This window comes from Mesocricetus auratus, unplaced genomic scaffold (genome assembly GCF_017639785.1).
Source record: "Mesocricetus auratus isolate SY011 unplaced genomic scaffold, BCM_Maur_2.0 Super-Scaffold_6730, whole genome shotgun sequence".
Classification (NCBI taxonomy): domain Eukaryota; kingdom Metazoa; phylum Chordata; class Mammalia; order Rodentia; family Cricetidae; genus Mesocricetus; species Mesocricetus auratus.
Window position 1 is genome coordinate 9707795 of NW_024429184.1, and position 19227 is coordinate 9727021.

Below are 19227 nucleotides of genomic sequence, written 5' to 3' on the forward strand. Positions count from 1 at the left end.
TGCCCAAATGTCTAATCTTGCCATGTTGAAAGCAAACTCCATAATGAGTTTCTTCAATGCCCATCTTCCTCTCAGACATAATTGATGTTGCCAGGAGCAGACATTTCTCATTGTCCAGAAAAACCCTAAACCATTTTAAATGCCATTTTCTGAAGGTCTTTGAAAGGTGTGAAGACTATCTCAAATATATTTCGGTATATCTAGAAAACATAACTTACCTAACTATAAGTTCTATTATAAGTAACTATCTATAGTCTGTATTTAATTATGTATTATGTTTTAAAAGATCAGTATAAGCACAATACTTAATCAAGAGTAGAAATATACGCATCACAAAATTGACCTTGAATTTGTATCAATAAATGAAAAACCATACCAATACAAAGTACTAATTTCCATCCTATAATCCCCTTTTTCCTTTAAGAAGAGATTGGTTGTGATCATTGACCAATTATAAACAACCCCATTTAAATGAAAACAAAGATTTATAAACAAGATGGGAATTAGGACGTCGCTCATTCCAAACTGCTTCATGCTGGAAGGGGTCGCTGTTCATACCATGGGGATCATGACAAAACTCAGAAACCTGTATAAGTCCTTATTCTCAGGGTCTGTAAAGCTGTATCATCTTAGCTGTTTCAATTGTTGAATCACCTGGCCCACTGCTTCCGGGGGTCTTGTTTCATCAAACCACAGAAGCCTGGAAGAATCCTCAGCTTTTTATTTTCTGTGGAAACATAAACAAAAGTGCTTTTCCAAAGTACCATATCCTTATACTTAAATTTTGAAGTCAAGGCATTTTCAAAGGATATAAGTTGAATTAATTCAGCAGCATTTATAATAAAGTGTACTTTAGCAGTTGTTTCTTCCTGAGCAATCAAAAAACTGAAAAACACAATAGCATACAGTATCCAGACTTTTTGTGCATTTTCCATCTTTACGTTGCTTATTTATTTATCTATTATTATTACTCTATTTCTTTTACTTTGATTTATTTATTTTTCTCTGAGACAGGGTTTCTCTTTGGAAATCCGCCTGCCTCTGCCTCTGCAGCAAATCCTACCGGCTTGTGCCACCACAGCCGGCTTCTCTATTTATTTACCACTATGCCATTTCTTTTCCTCTCTCAATCCTATATTTTTAAACACAATGTAAACCTTTAGAGGCTTTTCTTTTTACAAGTCTGACTTTACTGTAAATCTTTATGTTTTTCTTGCCACGTGTCTTATCTATTGAAACCGCAACTGTTTAAACTGCAGTTTTTCCGAGATGGCGGGCATAAGAGTGATTCCAGCTCACTGTCTCAGTCTATGCTGACATCCAGCAAAAGCTGCCAGCTTGGAGATGTGGTCACTGCCACTTCCAGCTGTACGTACACACCTTTTAATCATTAGCAGAGTCTCTTAAAAGAACTTTGTTTTTTTTGTTTGTTTTGTTTTGTTTTGTTTTTTTGCTTATGCTGAGTCAGGAAGACTCCCTTAAGCGAATCGCATGAGTCTATGTGTGTCTCTAGCAAAACAGAGCCCACCTGAGAAAAATGCTCCTACCAAGCACCCAAGCTTTTCTCCGTGTTTTTTTTTTTTTGTTTTTGTTTTTTTTTTGTTTCTAAAATTCCTTGAAAGCTTTTGTCATTCTACGTGGAAATTCAATCCCGCTCCTGACAACCATTATGTAAAAGGAAGCCTTCCAGCCAGCCTGGTTCCAGAGCCATATCAGTCCCAAATAAACACACAGGAGGCTATATTAATTACGAAGCTGTTGGCCTTGCTTCTTTCTTACTGGCTAGCTCTGACTTAAGAATTAACTCATAATTGTTAATCTAAGTATTTCTCTTACCGGAGCAAAGTTTCCAGGCTTCTTATCCCTATGGCAGTTACATCTTGACTTCCTGTGTTTTCTCCTACCCAGAGTCCTCCTCAGCTCCTAGTCCCACCTATCTCGCTTCTCTATTGGCCAACAGTATTTTATTGACATATACACAGGACTTCCCCCATCACCCCTGTCTTGAAAAACCAAAATAAAAAAAGAACACATTCAACAACATAAAGTATAATACGACATCACCAGCATGTAGGGGTTCTATGGCAGCAAGACCTGAATATCACAACGCAGATGAAGCAGAAGAAAATGACCTTAAAAAGGACTTTATGAAGATGATAGAGGCCCTTAAAAAGATGTGAGGTGCACTCTCACCCTGAACTCTTGGGGAAGGGTCTAGGCCCTGCCCTATATGAAATGACAGACTATGCACACCCCTATGGAGGGCCTCACCCTCCCTGGGGAAATGAGGGGATAACGGGGGGGGGAGGGCTCGGGAGGAAGGGAGGGAATGGGAGAGGGACCTGGAACTGACTTGAGAAGCAACCTTGTTTCTTATCTAAATTTAAACTGGAAAATAAAATTTAAAAAAAACAAAAACAAAAGGAAATGAGAAAATACCTTAAAGAAATGGAAGAAAAGACAGAAAAATGGGAGAAATGGAGGAAAAGACAAACAAAAAATGCAAGAAATCAAAAAATCATTTAAAGAAAGCAAGGAAAACCAAGAAAAAGCAATCAAACGTCAAGGAAACAATTCAAACAGTTCAAGACTTGAAAGCTGAAATAGAGGCAATAAAATAAAACAGAAACTGAGGGAATTTTGGAAAGAGAAAATCTGAGTAAACAATCAGGAACTACAGATGCAACCCCTAACCAAAAGAATACAAGAGACAGAAGAGAGAATCCCAAATGTTGAAGATACACCAGGGGAAATAGATTCATCAACCAAAAAAAATGTTAAGTTCAATAAATCCTTAACTAAATTATCCAGGAAATATGGGGAACTGTAAAAAAGACCAAACCTAATAATATAGGTATAGAAGAAGCCCAACTCAAAGGTAAAGAAAACATATTAAACAAAATCATAGAAGAAAGCACTCCCAACCTAAAGAAGGACAAGTCTTTGAAAGTACAAAAAGCTTACAGAAAACAAAACAGAGTGAACCAAAACAAAAAGTTCCCTTGCCACATAATAATCAAAACACTAAACATACAGAATGAATAAAGAATATTAAGAGCTGCAAAGGTCAAGTGACATACAAAGGCAGGCCTATTAGAATTACATCCAACTTGTCAATGGAAACTTGAAAATCAGAAAAAGTCCCTGGAAAGATGTTTTACAAACACTAAGAGACCACAGATGAGAGCCAAGACTATTATATGCAGCAAAGTTTCCAATCACTATAGGTGGAGGAAACAAGATATCCCATGACAAAACAAGATTCAAATAACACATATCCACAAACCCAGTGCTAGAGAAAGTACTAGAAGGAAAGTTCTAACCCAAGGATGTAAGATACACTCACAAAACACAGGCAATATATAATCCCACATTATCAAAAGACAAAAAAGGTAAACACACAATATCACCACCAACAACAACAGATCCAAAACTAACAAGAATCAACAACCAATGGTCAATAATAACCTTAATATCAACGATCCTAATTTGCTTATAAAAAGACACAGTCTAAAAGCATGGATATAAAGACAGAATTCATCTGTCTGCTGCATGCAAGAAACATACCTCAATTTCAAAGACATGATACCTCAGAGTAAAAGGTGGGGAAAAGATTTTCCAGTGATATGGACCTAAGAAACAAGCTGGTTTAGCTATCCTAATTCTAACATATAAGACTTCAAACTAAAATTGCTCAAAAGAGATGAAAGTCATTTACTATTCATCACAGGAAAAAATCTAAGAAGATAAAGTCTCAATTCTGAACATCTATGCCCCAAATAAAAGGTACTCACATTCATAAAATAAACATTACTGAAACTCAAATCATACATAAAACACCATATACTTAGAGTGGGAGATTCAATACCCAATTCTCACCACTGGACAGGACTACCAGAGTGAAACTTAACAAAGAAATAAAGGTTATGACTCAATTGGGTTTAACAGACATCTATGGAACATTCCATTGAAACACAAAAGAATATACCTTCTTCTCAGCACCACATTGAACCTTCACTAAAATCAACATACTCAACAACAAAGCCAACTTCAACAGTTATAAAAACTTGGAATACACCCTGTATCTTATCTGATAACCATGGTTTAAAGTTAGAATTCAACAGCAACACAAATTTCAGAAAGTCTACAAACTCATGGAAATTGAACAATGCTCAATTACTTCATTCCTGTGTCTTGGAAGAAATAAAGAAATTGAAGACTACTTAGAATGTAATGAAAATGAAGCCTCAATATGCCCAGACTTACGGGACATTTTGAAAAGAGTGCTAAGAAGAAAGTTCATAGTACTAAGTGCCCACATAAGAAAAGTGGAGAATAGACACATTAGACACTTAACAGCACACCTGAAAGTGCTAGAACAAAAAGAAGCAAACTCACCCAGGAGGAGTCGATGCCAAGAAATATTCAAATTGAGGACTAAAATCAATAAAGTAGAAACAAAGAAAACACTACCAAGAATCCATGAAACAATGGGTTGGTTCCTCAAGAAAATGAACAAGATAGACAAACATTCATTCAGACTAACCAAAGGCAGAAAGGGAAAATGCACATCAAACAAAATCAGATGAAAATGTGGACATAACAATGGACACTGAGAAAATCTAGAGAATCAGCCAGTCACACTTTGAAAATCTGTACTCCATAAAAATGGAAAATTTAAAGGAAATGAATAATTTTCTGATAGGTATCACTTATCATAAATAAATCAAGAACAGATGGCCAATTTAAATAGACCTATAACCCCTAATGAAATAGTAGTAGACGTCAAAATCTCCCAAACAACAACAACAAAAAATGTTTCTATCAGAAATTCAAAGAAGAACTAACACCAATACTGCTCAAATTGTTCCACACAATAGAAGCAGAAGGTCACTACTAAACTCTTTATAAGGCTACAATTATCCAAGTAAACAAACCACACAAAGGTACAACTAAGAAAGAGAACTACAGACCAATCTCCCTCATAAACATTAATGCAAAACTACTCAATACAATACTGACAAATGGAATCCAAGAACACATCAGAGAAATCATCCCACATGACCAAGTTGGTTTCATCTCAGAGATCCAGGGATGGTTCAACATATAAAAATCTGTCAATGTAATCTACCATATAAACAAACTGAAAAACAAAAATCATATGATCATGACATGAGATGCTGAAAAAGCCCTCGACAAAATCCAACACACCTTCATGCAAATGTCTTGGAGAGATCATGGACAAAAAGAACATACCTAAACATAATAAAGGAAATGTACAGCAAGCCAAGAGCCAAAAGAATAGCTAAATGGAGAGAAACTCAAGCCAATCCCTTTAAAATCAGGAATGAGAAAAGGTTGTCCACGCTCCATATCTCTTCAATATTGTACTTGAAATCCTACCTAGAGGAATAAGACAACAAAAGGAGATCAAGGGGATACAAATTGAAAAGAAGACAAACTTTCACTATTAGCAGATGCTATCATAGTTCACATAACTGACCAAAAAATTCTACCATGAACCATCACAGCTGATAAACACCATCAGCAAAGTGGCAGGATACAATATTAATTCAAAACAATCACTAGTCAGACTATGTACAGATGTTAAACGGTCTAAAAAAGAAACCAGAGAAACATCACCCTTAACAATAGCCACAAACAACATAAAATATCTTTGGGGCAATGCTAACCAAACAGGTGAAAGACCTGTATGACAAGAACTTTGAGATATTAAGAAAAAAATTATCTCTGTGAGTTCGAGGCCGGGCTGGACCGACAGCCTCCAAAACAATAGAGAGAAACCCTGTCTCATAAAACCAAAAAAAAAAAAAACCAAAAAAAAATTCCCATGCTCTTGGATAGATAGGATCAACATAGTAAAAAACGGCAATCTTGCCAAAAGCAATTTACAGATTCAATGCAATCCCCATTAAAATACTTGCAAAATTCTTCACAGACCTTGAAATAACAATACTCAACTTTATATGGAAAAAAAACTCAGGATAGCCAAAACAACCCTGTACAATAAAGGAACTTCCAGAGGCATCACATCCCTGACTTTAAGCTCTATTATAGACCTATAGTACTGAAAACAACTTGGTACAGGCACAAAAATAGGCATGCAGACCAATTGAACTGAATTGAAGTTCCAGATATTAACTCACACATATAGGAACACCTAAATTTTGATGAAGAAGCTAAAATTATAGAATGGAAAAATGAAAGTACCTCCAACAAGTACTGCTGGCATAACTGGTTGCTGACACGTAGAAGACTGCAAATAGATCCTTATCTATTAACATGCACTAAACTTAAATCCAAATCGATCAAAGACCTCCAGCCACACTGAACCTCTTAGAAGAGAATGGGGTACTCTTGAACGAATTGGTGCAGGAGGTTACTTCATTAACATAACTCAAGATCAAAATTAAACATGTGACCTCCTGAAACTGAGAAACTTCTGTAAGGCAAAGGACACAGTCAACAAGACAAATCAGCAGCCCACAGAATGGGAAAAGATCTTTATGAACCCACATCTGACAGAGGGCTGATTTCCTAAATATTCAAAGAACTCAAGAAGCTCGTCACCAAAACACCAAATAACCCAATTAAAAAGTGGGGTATAGAACTAAACAGAGAATTCTCAATAGAGGAATCTGAAATTGCTGAAAGACACTTAAGAAAGTGCTCAACATCCTTAGCCATCAGGAAAATGCAAACCAAAACAACTCTGAGATACCACCTTACGCCTGTCAGAATGGCTAAAATCCAAAACACCAATGACTGTTTATACTGGAGAGGATGTAGAGAAAGGGAAACACTTATCCATTGCTGGTGGGAGTGAAAACTTTTACAGCCACTTTTTAAATCACTATTGTGGTTTTTCAGGGAAATGGGAATCAGTCTATCTCAAGATCCAGCAATTCTACTCGTAGGCATCAATCCACAGGTTGCACATTCATACAACAAAGACATCTGTTCCACTATGTTCATAGCAGCGCTATTTGTAATAGCCAGAACCTGGAAGCAACCTAGCTGCCCCTCAACTGAAGAATGGATGGAGAAAATGTGGGACATTTACACAATGGAGTACGACTCAGTGGAAAAAAAAACCAATGAAATCTTGAAATTAGCAGGCAAATGGATGGAACTAGAAGAAACCATACTGTGTGAGGTAACACAGACACAGAAAGACTAACATGGTATGTACTCACTCATATATGGATTTGAGATAGAGAAAAGGACTACCAGCCTACAATCCATAATCCCAGAGTAGCTAAGAAACAAGGAGGACCCTAAGAGAGACATATGTGTACCCCCAGCCCCTCAGGATTGGTTACTCATTTTCCTTGCTATTTTTATTCATATTTAATAGAATCAACTACATACATAGAAGTCAAGCATTTGCAACTCTGTGATACTAGAAACTAATTAGAAACTTCATTAGAAACTGATAGGAAGACCACTTTAATGGGTTTAATATTAAGTGAAATGTACTGGTTTTAAAGTTGAGAATAATTTCTTACTTCAGAAATGGTGAAGTACACCCCAAATGCATCATTAAAGATTGGGCTTCTGTTCTTCTCCTGGCTTTTTAGGTATTGACAACATCCCTAATATCCACAGGGCTGTCTTTGTTTCCTTCAGTACTGGAGCTTCAGTACAGCAAAATGGCTTCAGCAACTACAGATTCCCTGGCTCCCCACTACTCTATCCAGATACCATGAGAAAGGAGGCTTCTTTTTCAAGGTACATGAGTGCCTGGATACATGGTTTCTACTTCAAATGTGGGTCAGGTCGTAGAAGGAGACTGTGTCCGATGCCAATTGACTAAAGCCATTAAGCATCCATCATAGAACCAATGGTGGGGGCAGACACCTACTGCCCCTCCCTAAATCACAAGATGAAAATAAGGCAAGGAGTTTTCCAAAATGAACTCCCTGAAGGGTGGAAAGTGAATCTTCTGCCCTAAATTGGAAGTCAGTTGTAGTTGCAGTGGGTCAAAGCCACAACATTGACTAATCCTTCTGAAAACTTGCATGAGTTGTGGAGGCCAAAGGAAATAAAACACGAAATCTGAACAGAGTTACAAACTGTAAGTCTAAGATGCTTTATCTAGGTCCATTGTCCTGGGAATACCAGGCTTAAATTTTCTTTTTTCTCATTTATTTTATACTTTTTGATTTAGCACAATGATTTCTTGTCTCATTAAGATCAGTAAGATTGAAATAGAACTCCCTAAATACGTTTTATGATATATAAACAAATTTGACACATGAAAGGTTGACCTACATGTTCAGAAACGTATGAATTTCTAACATATGTCAGAATTTCTAACATAAAACTAATTATAAGTATCTTCTGACCTTCCCTTCCTACATAAGCAATGGATTGCCTATTCATCACCTGTATGAATTGTGGTCTTTCAGTGTCTTCCTATTAGTAAAGATAAATTTTTTAAATCCATATTATTTCAAGTGGAATACAAAATAAATTATGTTTTCACCTTTATCTACTTCAAGGAAACAAAATTCCATCAGACTACTATATTATTTATAACTTAAGATGAAAAGGAAAATGTTCATATGCACAAGGGATAACATAGGTGTGTGTGTGTGTGTGTGTGTGTGTGTGTGTAAAATGTCTTTTTAACCTAAAAACCTGCCTCCAGATGTCCTTTTAAACTAAATAATGAATGAAAAGAACACACATTGACTTTCAGAACTTTCCATTTTTGAGTTTTAATCCTTGAAGTGATATTCAAATTTTTAAATTAATTTGAATAATGCCAGTCCCCTGACAGGTGTCAAAACATATTAAACAATTTAATAGCTATATTCTATAAATTTATTTAGCAAATAGTTGGTAAATTTTAATAGAAAAACCATTAGGGAGGTGTAAGGGGGAGGGCTTGCACTCACCCCTGTAGAGGTCAGAGGGCAACTTTTTACAGCCAGTTCTTTCTCTTCACCCTCGAGTGATTTCCAGGAGTTGATCTCAGGTTACCAGGTTTGCTGTGAGGACATGGCCAGGCCATAGGCACAACAGTACTTGTAAAGGAAAACATTTAACTGGGGTAATGCATAGCTTCAGAGATTTAGTCCATTATCCTCACAGTGGCACGTGGTGGCATGCAGGAAGACATGGAGCTAGAGAAGCTGAGAGTTCTGCATTTTGATCTGCAGGCAATAGGAAGGAAACCATGTTATTGGGTTTCGCTTGCACATAGAAAAATTCAGAGCCCACCCTTGCGATAGTGACACTTCTTCCCATAAGGCCACACTTATGTCAACAAAGACACACCTCCTATTAGTGTCAGTCCCCTTTGGGGGCCATTTTCTTTCCAACCACACACCAGGCTCACATATCACATGCATCTATGAGTGGTATCATCTTTCCAACCTAATAGTTATGTTTGAAAGGAGTATTTACAGAATGTGTAATCAATTCATTGAAAATGCATTCTTTTAGATTCCTCTTAAATATTCTAAGGATCCCAGCACAATTTCTTCCACTTTTGATGTCTACAGACCCCCAGTATCAGGGCAAAGCTTTCCAATTTGGAGTATCCTCAACCTTTAGGGATCTGTTTGACAGTATCAGGCAGAGAATAAACTCATAAGGCAGACATAGAGTACCTATGAGTAACTTGCAATCTGGATGGGATTATTGTTACTAAAGAGCTACCAGAAACTATATTGATATTTTTTTCCATTATGGAGGGCAGAAAGCTAAAAGAAAATATGTCACAAAGTACTCAAAAATAACCATTTTTTGAATCATGGAGGATTGATTCAAAGTTTAGACAGAGAGTGAACTCCATAAATATGGGAACTATCGGAGGCAGAAGTCCTAACTTAGAGCACAAGGAAAATACTGTTGGCCTAGGAGTATAGCTCACTAGTAGAGGTCTGCCTAGCATCAGGAAGTGCCAGCAGAGCATCAGGGAGACAAAAGGGGGCTGAGAACGTTTGCAGAATGAAGATAAAGCAATGTACAAATGCTTCTTTTGCACAGTGTTGCCAAAGCCACATGATTCTCAGTCATTACAGATTTTTATAGACTTTTCAAAGCCATTTTAAGAGCAAGTCAGTTGTGACTTCTTTTTAGTCCTTGCAATCTTAGTTGTGGCCCTGCCTAATGGGCCATTCAAGTTGCTATAGCATTTAGCTCATCTATGAATACCAAGTGGATAAATTAATTGATACTAATTTTATAAATGTAGAAATTCCACAATATATACACAATGAAATCAATGAGAAGTATAAAGCTACCATAAACTCCAACATATTCAGTTTAAACAAAAGCGCAGAACTGTGCTTGTAACCAGAGCAGATAATAGTATTCAAACTTACTCTTTCATTTAAGGATAGTCACATTACTGAACAAAATATGTGAAATAAATGTTTCTGGGCACGAGGCTACAGCAGGACTGTATTTTTCAAGAGTGGAGAAGCACAATTCTTCATTATGCCTGGCTTTCTCCAGGGAGCAGTTTCCCAGTCATGAACCCTCAGCAAAGAGCAATAACCCAGTTGATCATAGAAAGAAGACACTGGACAGCAGGGTGTTGAGATCGCTGAGTTTCTTGAGTGGGAATCAGAAGGGACAGGACATAAGGAAGCTGGCATATTTTTCCTGTGGGTCTTTGGAGGCTGCTAGGCTGCATTTGTGCATGGTGAAATTCTGAAAGGCCTTGGAGAATGCAGTGGCTCAGCAGTCAAACCGACACTGAGATGTCTGGTGCACTGCCATGCTGGGAGACTCAGGCAGGACAGAGATACCTTGTCAGGAAACCTGCTCACTTAGTTTGAGAACCCAGAAACACAATATAAGACAAAGACCAAAGCAAGCAAGAGGAGCATAAGGAGATGTTTGTGCCTGGCCTCTACCCACATGAGTATTAAACAAAAAGGCTTCCAAAACAATGTATCAGAGTATCTCAGGAACTGGCTACAGCTCTGAGACAGAGATGCCTTAGAAGCTTGGTGTCTTTACGGGTCAGAAAGTAGAGCTTAGCTATCAGACGGTGGCTTAAGACAGGGCTCCTAACAGCAACATGACATCTTGCTGCCCAAGGAACATGACAGATTATCAGAGCAAACCTAGCTATCAAATCAGGATCCAGGGAAGAGAATGTAGGTGGATGGGAGGGTCATATAAAGGGCAAGAGGAGTAGTTTCAGAGACAGAATTCCTTTAATATTTCTCAGTCCAGTTAGATTTCATTCTAGAAGTTATGGGCAGGACAGACACTGAAGTTTGGAAGCTAAACGGCCCCAATTATGAAGGTCTGGAGAGTAGAGGAGGGGGGAAGCCGTGCAATCAATGAAAGGACAAAGGGTGAATGTCAGGCTGGGTTCAGAGAAAACAACAGCAGCTATAACTTTACAACTGACACCAGTAGAAAGGTATGGGTAGAGAAATGTGATACAAAGCCAGGAGTGTGCAGGCTGTGAGAACCTAGGATCACAAACGGCAGGCTGGAACAAAGGTAGCCGCATGCCTCTGTAGCAGAAACACCTAGGAGATTAGTCTGAGTTTGTTTCCTTTGTTTTAAATGCTCAGCCTGGTCCCTTGTTCATGTAATTTCCAGACCAGGGTACTAGTGACCGTTATGTTTCTAAAATCACGACCAAGTATGGATATGAAAGAGCAGAGCTACGTTCCCAGTGCCAATACGTGGCAATGACATTTCAGGCTAGCATTATTAATGCAGGTCATAGAAGTAATTAAGAATCAAAGGGAAAATTTTTGCCACACAGAGTGGTCTGCAAATAGACTGCCTCTAAACGCCTTCAAAGACTTAGGAAATCAAGCATTAGAAATCTTCTAAGGACTGCTTTGAACAGAAATAGCTTCGCCAGTAGCCATTGGACTAGACTGGTACTAGAACAAAGGGGAGGAAGAGCCTGGAATGGTAACAAAGTGTCTTGGAGTGCAGGGCCCACTCTTTTGTTCTCGCAGAAACATCACAGTTTTGTTCTTATTTCTGCAAAGCCTGGAGAAATAAGCAGCAAAATTATGAGAAAACAGCTGTGCACTCTGAATGTGGTGATGCAGGACTGTAATGCTAGCTAGCTATGGGGAGACTGAAGCAGGGGGATTGTGAATTCAAGGCCAGTCAAGGTAATAAATCCCTGTCCCAAAGTGAAGAGAAAGAAAGGAAGGCTAGGGGTGTAGCTCAGTGCTGAAGACACCAGGTTCAATCTGCAGTACAACAAACAAACAAAACAAACAGGAAACATGCTGCTGTGCAGAATAGACATAAGTCATGAACAATCATAGGATAAAATGGTGACATGCATTAGAAACACAAGTTAGCCTTACATCATTAAGATTGTCTTACCTGAATGTAAAATTCAACACACATTTAATATGTGCAGTTCTGGTTTTACCCATATCCTGTTCTCACTGTCAAAACTAAGCTTTTATATGCAGATATTGACTGCATTTTTAATAATTTGTACTATTACTCTTGTTAGAATTTGTTTTGAAATTATATTGTGTAATCATATTAATTAATGTAAATTTTCATTTAGCTCATCTTATGACTCATCTTCAAACCTTCTGCAGCATAGCCTCACGATTCCCAAGGGATTGTTTCTTTTTATTAATTCATTTCTTCACCAAAGAACATCTCTGAATAACGTAATCATGGATGGAACTTGTGTGATTCATCTTGTGATTTATGGATATTATTGATTTTTTTGTTGACACTGTACAAGAAAGGCAACATGCCTGCGTGTGGGCCCTTCATTCATAATATTGGCACTGCTCAACATGTCAAACACTGTTGCTAGCTTTGTCATCCAGTGCTGGAGACACCATGAGCTGATAGCATTTATTTTCTACACAAATAACCTCAGTTTTCTTACTTGGATGCTTTGAGAACTTTTTTTACTTCTCCTTTGAAATTCAGAGCCCTCAGCAGGATATGTCCAAATATTGGCTTCATTTCATTAATGCTGCCTGCTTCCCAGTGAGACCCTTCATCCTGCAAACTCAACACTTTCCAAAGTTCGGGAAGTTTTGCACAGACACAACTTTGATGACCGATTCTTCTCCCATTTGTTCTGATCTCCGCTCGTGCGTCTGTTGTGTGGACATGCCTCATCTTTCATTTTTCATCTTCGCCGTCACCACCTTCTCGTCTTAATCCTTCTCCTCTGCATCCTGGACATCCTCCTTAAAGGGTCCTCACATCACTGGCATGCTCTGGTTCTGTGGTGCCGGCTTTTCATCATTACAACTGTCAACCCACGCCTTTTTTTTCTCAGCTGGCAGTATTTTGCATCATCTTCACAGTCACTTATCTCGTCCACCTCGGTATTCATCTCAGTTTTTATTCTCACCTCCTTTGTACCACTTCACAGTGCTTGACGTTTAAATTATGGAAATTATAAGACTAAATGGGTACAAAAGTTTTAAAACTTCTTGTTGAAAAAGACTTTATACAACATATTTTGATCGTATTTTCTCTCCCCCAATTCCTCCCAGAACTACCTCTATAGCTCTTTTCCTGCCAAAGTTTATATTCTCTCTCTCTGTCTGTCTGCACCCTCCCTCTCCAAAAAGACCACCGAGTTTGTTTTGTATTGACCAACTAATCCTGGGCATGAACCTGCCATAAGATGTGATTAATATACCCAGTGAGACTCTGTTGGAGAAGATTTATTCTTTTTTTTTTTTTTGTCAGCTTGGTTGGGGTAGTAGCCCAAGCACTGTAGGGCATCATTGTTGTATTTAGGTTAGGCATACTTTGAAATGTTCTTTTTCAATGCAACAAAAAAAAACCTGTGCACAGGTAAATTCTCACACATTTTTCCCTATTTACTCATACTTGCAAGCAAGCACAATATAAACTCAAAAGTGAAGTCTATGTAGCCCTCCATGGCTTCTCTAGCAGTCACCTGTTCACTTTTAAAAAATCTCCTTCTCAAGCATCAATCTGGAAACTCAATTGATGAGCAATCTAGTATCCTCTGCACATATTTTAGCATTTGCCTATCATTTATCCAGTGTCTCTGCTAGATGGAGGAGGCAGAGGAGACTCTTCCCAGGCATTTTTACACAAATGTGTAAGTGGATATGCTCCTGCACAATCAGTGTGGGGAAGCAAGGACAGCAACAGTAGGTGCTGCAGCTGTAAGTCTGAAAGCACTTGTTCTAGCACAGTTTCTCATGTTGGTGGAGCTGAGAACCAGCTGCGGGGACAAGGACGGCACTCTGTGCCATCACCTCACTTTAGAACTCTGTGAAGGTAACAAAAACGCAATGATCTGAGGCAGCACTCAGTTGCTCCTTAACAGTTTGACTAACTAATATACTCTAATGTATGTCAATGAAGAATAAAGAAACAGTCACTTTCAGTTTCTTGATCCAGTTGGTGTGTGTGTGCTAATTCCATAAACTGTATAAAATGATACAAGTGATAAATAAGATTAAATAAGACTAAATGCTAAAGAATCACAGCTTACTCTTATTATTAACTATCTACTTAGAAATACCTAAAATGCATGCAGGTCAGTTTATATGTACATACACATATGTATAAATATGCATGTACATATTTAATTTTTGCATCTGGGCTGACAATGCTCCCTCCGTGAGCCAAAACTCATCTAACCACACACTCAACATCAGGCATGAGAAACCTTCTTAAAGCTGTTGGTCAGAATTGTCTAAGAAACTTCCAAAGCATTTTAGGCTATTGCTTTCACCATTCATTTATTGCACATACCCTAACCCAGAGGTGGAAGGTAGGTCCCTGTTGCTAAAGAAACCATGCACTGCAGAAAAAGGGCCTAAGAACCATGAGCTGGAACTGATCTGAGTGCCTCTTCCAAGCAGATTAGCTTTCATGGTAGCAGAGGCAAAACTTCCAAAACAGGTGGAACTTAAGACCATTGCTCAATAACAGGGAACTAATGCCCATCACTGAAAATCTAATAACTACCCAGGGTTAGTGGAGTCATGGAACTTAGAGGAGAGCCTACTGTTGGGGAAGTCCTGTTATTTGCCTGTGCATTTGTCAATAAAGTACTGTCTGGCCAATAGAAAACCTAGATAGGAGGGACTAGGAGTCGAGGAGGATTCTGGGTAGGAGAAACACAGGAGAGTCAACATGTAACGCCATTGGGGGTAGGAAGCCTGGAACTATTCTCCGGTAAGAGACATACTTAGATTAACAATTATGGGGTAATTACTTAAAGCAGAGCTAGCCAGTAAGAGACAAACAAGGCCAACAGCTTCATAATGAATATAGCCTCCTGTGTGTTTATTTGGGACTCATGCGGATCTAGAACCAGGCTGGCGCGGCAGAGCCCAGGCGACTGGCGGGGGATAAACCAAAGCGGCTAGCAAAAGAAAAAGCTTCTCTTAACACCTACAACTACTACTTTATAAACCAGAGTTCTCCTCAATTACATTCTAAATATTTGCCCTTATGAGTGTAGTCCTCACCCCTCATCAAGGAAATGTTTTTTTTCAACAAGTGGATTCCTTACTAAAAGTACAACAAGTCAAAATTCAGAGCTGTGGAACCCAGCCCAAAAGCACACACTTTCTGCACTTAATGATCTCAGGGATCATGGCAAAAGAGGGGGCAGAAAGAATGTAAGAGTCAGAGAAACAGAAATTCTGTTGTGAGACGGCATCTTTCAGAAATTTCAGAAACTATAGTCATAAAATCTCACCAACATGAAAGCTTAAACATGAGCTTAAAAAATGACAACAGTAGACATGGCAAGGTGTATGGGGGAAACCCTAAGAGGCCTCAACCCTACATAAAGAACTGCAGATCACTAAGGAATGCTGAGTGCAGATAAAATAGTCTTCCCAGAGATGATCACACCAACAGAGCCCTACAAATGTATATACAAGCAACATTATACAGACTGTGAAAGTTGTAGTTATATATTTAGGAATACACGTGTATAGGCCTGCATGTGCATGATATATTGCTAAAAGCATATATACATGTGTAACAACAATTAATGAAAAGCAGAAAGCATGAGTTTGAAAAAGAGAAAGTGAGTCGTATGTAGGATGTCGTAGAAGGAGGAAAGGGGAGGAGTAAATGATATAATTATAATTTCAAAAAATAAAAGAAATACTTTTTAAAAGGTTACAAACAGGGCTGGAGAGATGGCTCAGAGGTTAAGAGTACTGGCTGCTCTTCCAAAGGTCCTGAGTTCAATTCCCAGCAACCACATGGTGGCTCACAACCATCTGTAATGAGACCTGGTGCCTTCTTCTGGCCAGCAGGCATACATGTAGGCAGAACACTGTATACATAATAAATAAATAAATCTTAAAAAACAAATAAATAAAAAGTTACAAACAAGCATTTTCATGACAAAGATACTTGTGCTGAACAAGTTGTACTAAATTCTCCAAAATCTATCTCAAATACTGATAACATATTCACAAATTTGAATTAGCTATCCTGAGTATATTTACATGCATATACTTTGATAATGTCAGATGTTTTCTAGCTAGATCCTCATACTCAGAACTCTAATCAATTATAATATCTATACCTTTATATGCATGCACACAAACAATATCAATTTACTTGAAAAGTTACTATCAGAAATTTGCAATGCTTAGTTTAAATAGGTTTAATACACATAAGAAATGAATTTCTGATCAATCTTATTTTGCAAACCAAATTGCTTTCCCTATGTTTATGTAAAAGGCATTTTCTGAGCAACTCTGAGACACTGAAATGTAGTTAAGAATAAGACAAAAATAGTCCCTAGCACAGGATCATGTACTTACTGCTTTGTCCTCTATGGCACAACATTGGTTATACCTACTTGTTTGTTTAATCACAAAGTTACCAAGAACACAATCCCTGTATCTTAAAAATCATGCATACAAGCAACATTGTACAGAGTGTGCATGTTGTATCTGGGAACATATACATATATCTAGATACATATATGCAAGTAACTGTCTCAAAGTAAGCTCATCTGAGACCACCATATGGACACAATTTTTAAAATTTTTATTACTATAATTTTAAATACCTTGCTTTACATGTCAATCTCAGTTCCCTCTCCCTCCTCTCCTCCTGCTCCCCTCCACCATCCCCCCCCAGCCTCCCACCCTATCTTCACTTCCTTCCACATAGGGGATATCCACAGTCTGTCATTTCACTCAGGGCAGGGTCCAGGCACTTCCCTAAGAGTCTAGGCTGAGAGATCATTCCTTTTTGTGTTATGGACACACGAAGTCCGTTTGTATGCCAGGGATAAATACTGATCTATTGCCCAGGGCCCCATAGGTTGCCCAGGCCTCCTCACTGACTCTCACACTCAGGGGTTCTGGATCAGTCCCATGCTGGCCTCCCAGCTGTCAGTCTGAAACTAAATCAAGAACAGATAAACAATCTAAACAGACCTATAACCCTTAATGAAATAGAAGCAGTCATCAAAAGTCACCCAACCAAAAAAAAGCCCAGGCCCAGATGGCTTCAGTACAGAATTCTACCAGAAATTCAAAGAAGAGCTAATTCCAATACTCCTCAAAGTGTTCCACACAATAGAAGCTGGAGGCTCACTGCCAAACTCTTTTGATGAGGTTACAATTACCTTGGTACTCAAGCCACACAAAGACACAACTAAGAAAGAGAACTATAGACCAATTTTCCTCATGAACATCGATGCAAAGATACTCAGTAAAATACTAGCAGATTGGATTCAAGAACACATCAGAAAAATCATCCACCATGATCAAGGAGATTTCATCCCAGGAATGCAGGGATGGTTCAACATTAGAAAATCTATCAATGTAATCCATCATATAAACAAGCAGAGAAACAAAAATCACATGATCATCTCACTAGATGCTGAAAAAGCCTTTGACAAAATCCAACACCCCTTCATGATAAAGGTCTTGGAGAGATCAGGGATAACAGGAACACACCTGACATAATAAAAGCAATATATGATAAACCAACAGCTAACATCAAACTAAATAGAGAGAAACTCAAAGTGATTCCACTGAAATCAGTTTTTCACCCCTCACCCGAAACTTTATCACCTTAACTGCTTTCTTGCTATATTGGTAATTGTTGAATTGCACTATATTTAACGTCATATATTGGGCTAGCATTTATCTGAGTATAATTTGTGGGTAGCAAAATTTTTGGAGCTGTCACAGTTACACTCCATCATGCGTAGGCCTCTTGTCAGTTAAAATACTGTGGTATGTACAGGTGTCAAAATGGTCAGTAAGTCCTGTTCCTTTTGGCTTTCGGTGGTCATTTATCACAGTGATTTAATATGAAGTTAGCCCAGGTAGCTACTCAGAGTAATAAAGCATTGTCCTCTAGAAACTTCACTCCTTCCTACCTGCTTATGTGTGCTCTCATGCTGGGGGCTGAAATGCAATCATTCCATATCAGAAAAACTGCTCCTTCTTATGATGAAGGGGACCTTTATGGGATATGACTGAAACTACATGAATACTCCTTGTAGGCAGAGTCTTAGACATCTATGTTCTTAAAAGATTTCCCAAACACACTTCCAAATAACCAATTGTTTCTGACTGTACTTGAAGTATTAAACCCTGTAGTGCTGGTATACCCACAGTAAGTTGAACACAGGAATCTTCCCTTTGTGTGAAGAGTAAAACATAATATACTAATCTTAGAGTAGCAAGTCAGGATGTAGCATACTCAAACACAGACACAGACACATACACACACACACCATTCTAGACAGAAAATTTAAAATTCTGTATTTAGCTTTCTCCTATGCATCTGTATCCAAAACCCCCAGTTGCTGGGAACATGCCATATTTCGTAACAAGAAAAGAATTAAAAGGGTTGTTATGCAAAGCTAAAAATAGAAAGACATCATGTATAACCTTATTTCTAAGGGTCTTACAAGTCAGTTGGCTCTCCTTCTGTGCCACAGACCACCCTAGCCGGGTATGGGAGTCCCTGGGATGAGGATTCTCAAAGAATAGGTGGGTAAGGATTCAGCGGTGACAAACAGAAAGAAACACAGAGGCAGTTTGAATCTGAGTGTATTTTGCAGTTCTCAAGAAAAGTTTTTTATAGAGATATTTTCAATCAGGGGATGATTTTGTTAAACCAACCCAAACATATTAAATTATTGTTACTTGGCACAGTGACACAGAAATCAAAAACCAAATCATAGAGGATTAATCAAAACACAAAATTGTCCTTGGTTAATCAAAACATAGGACT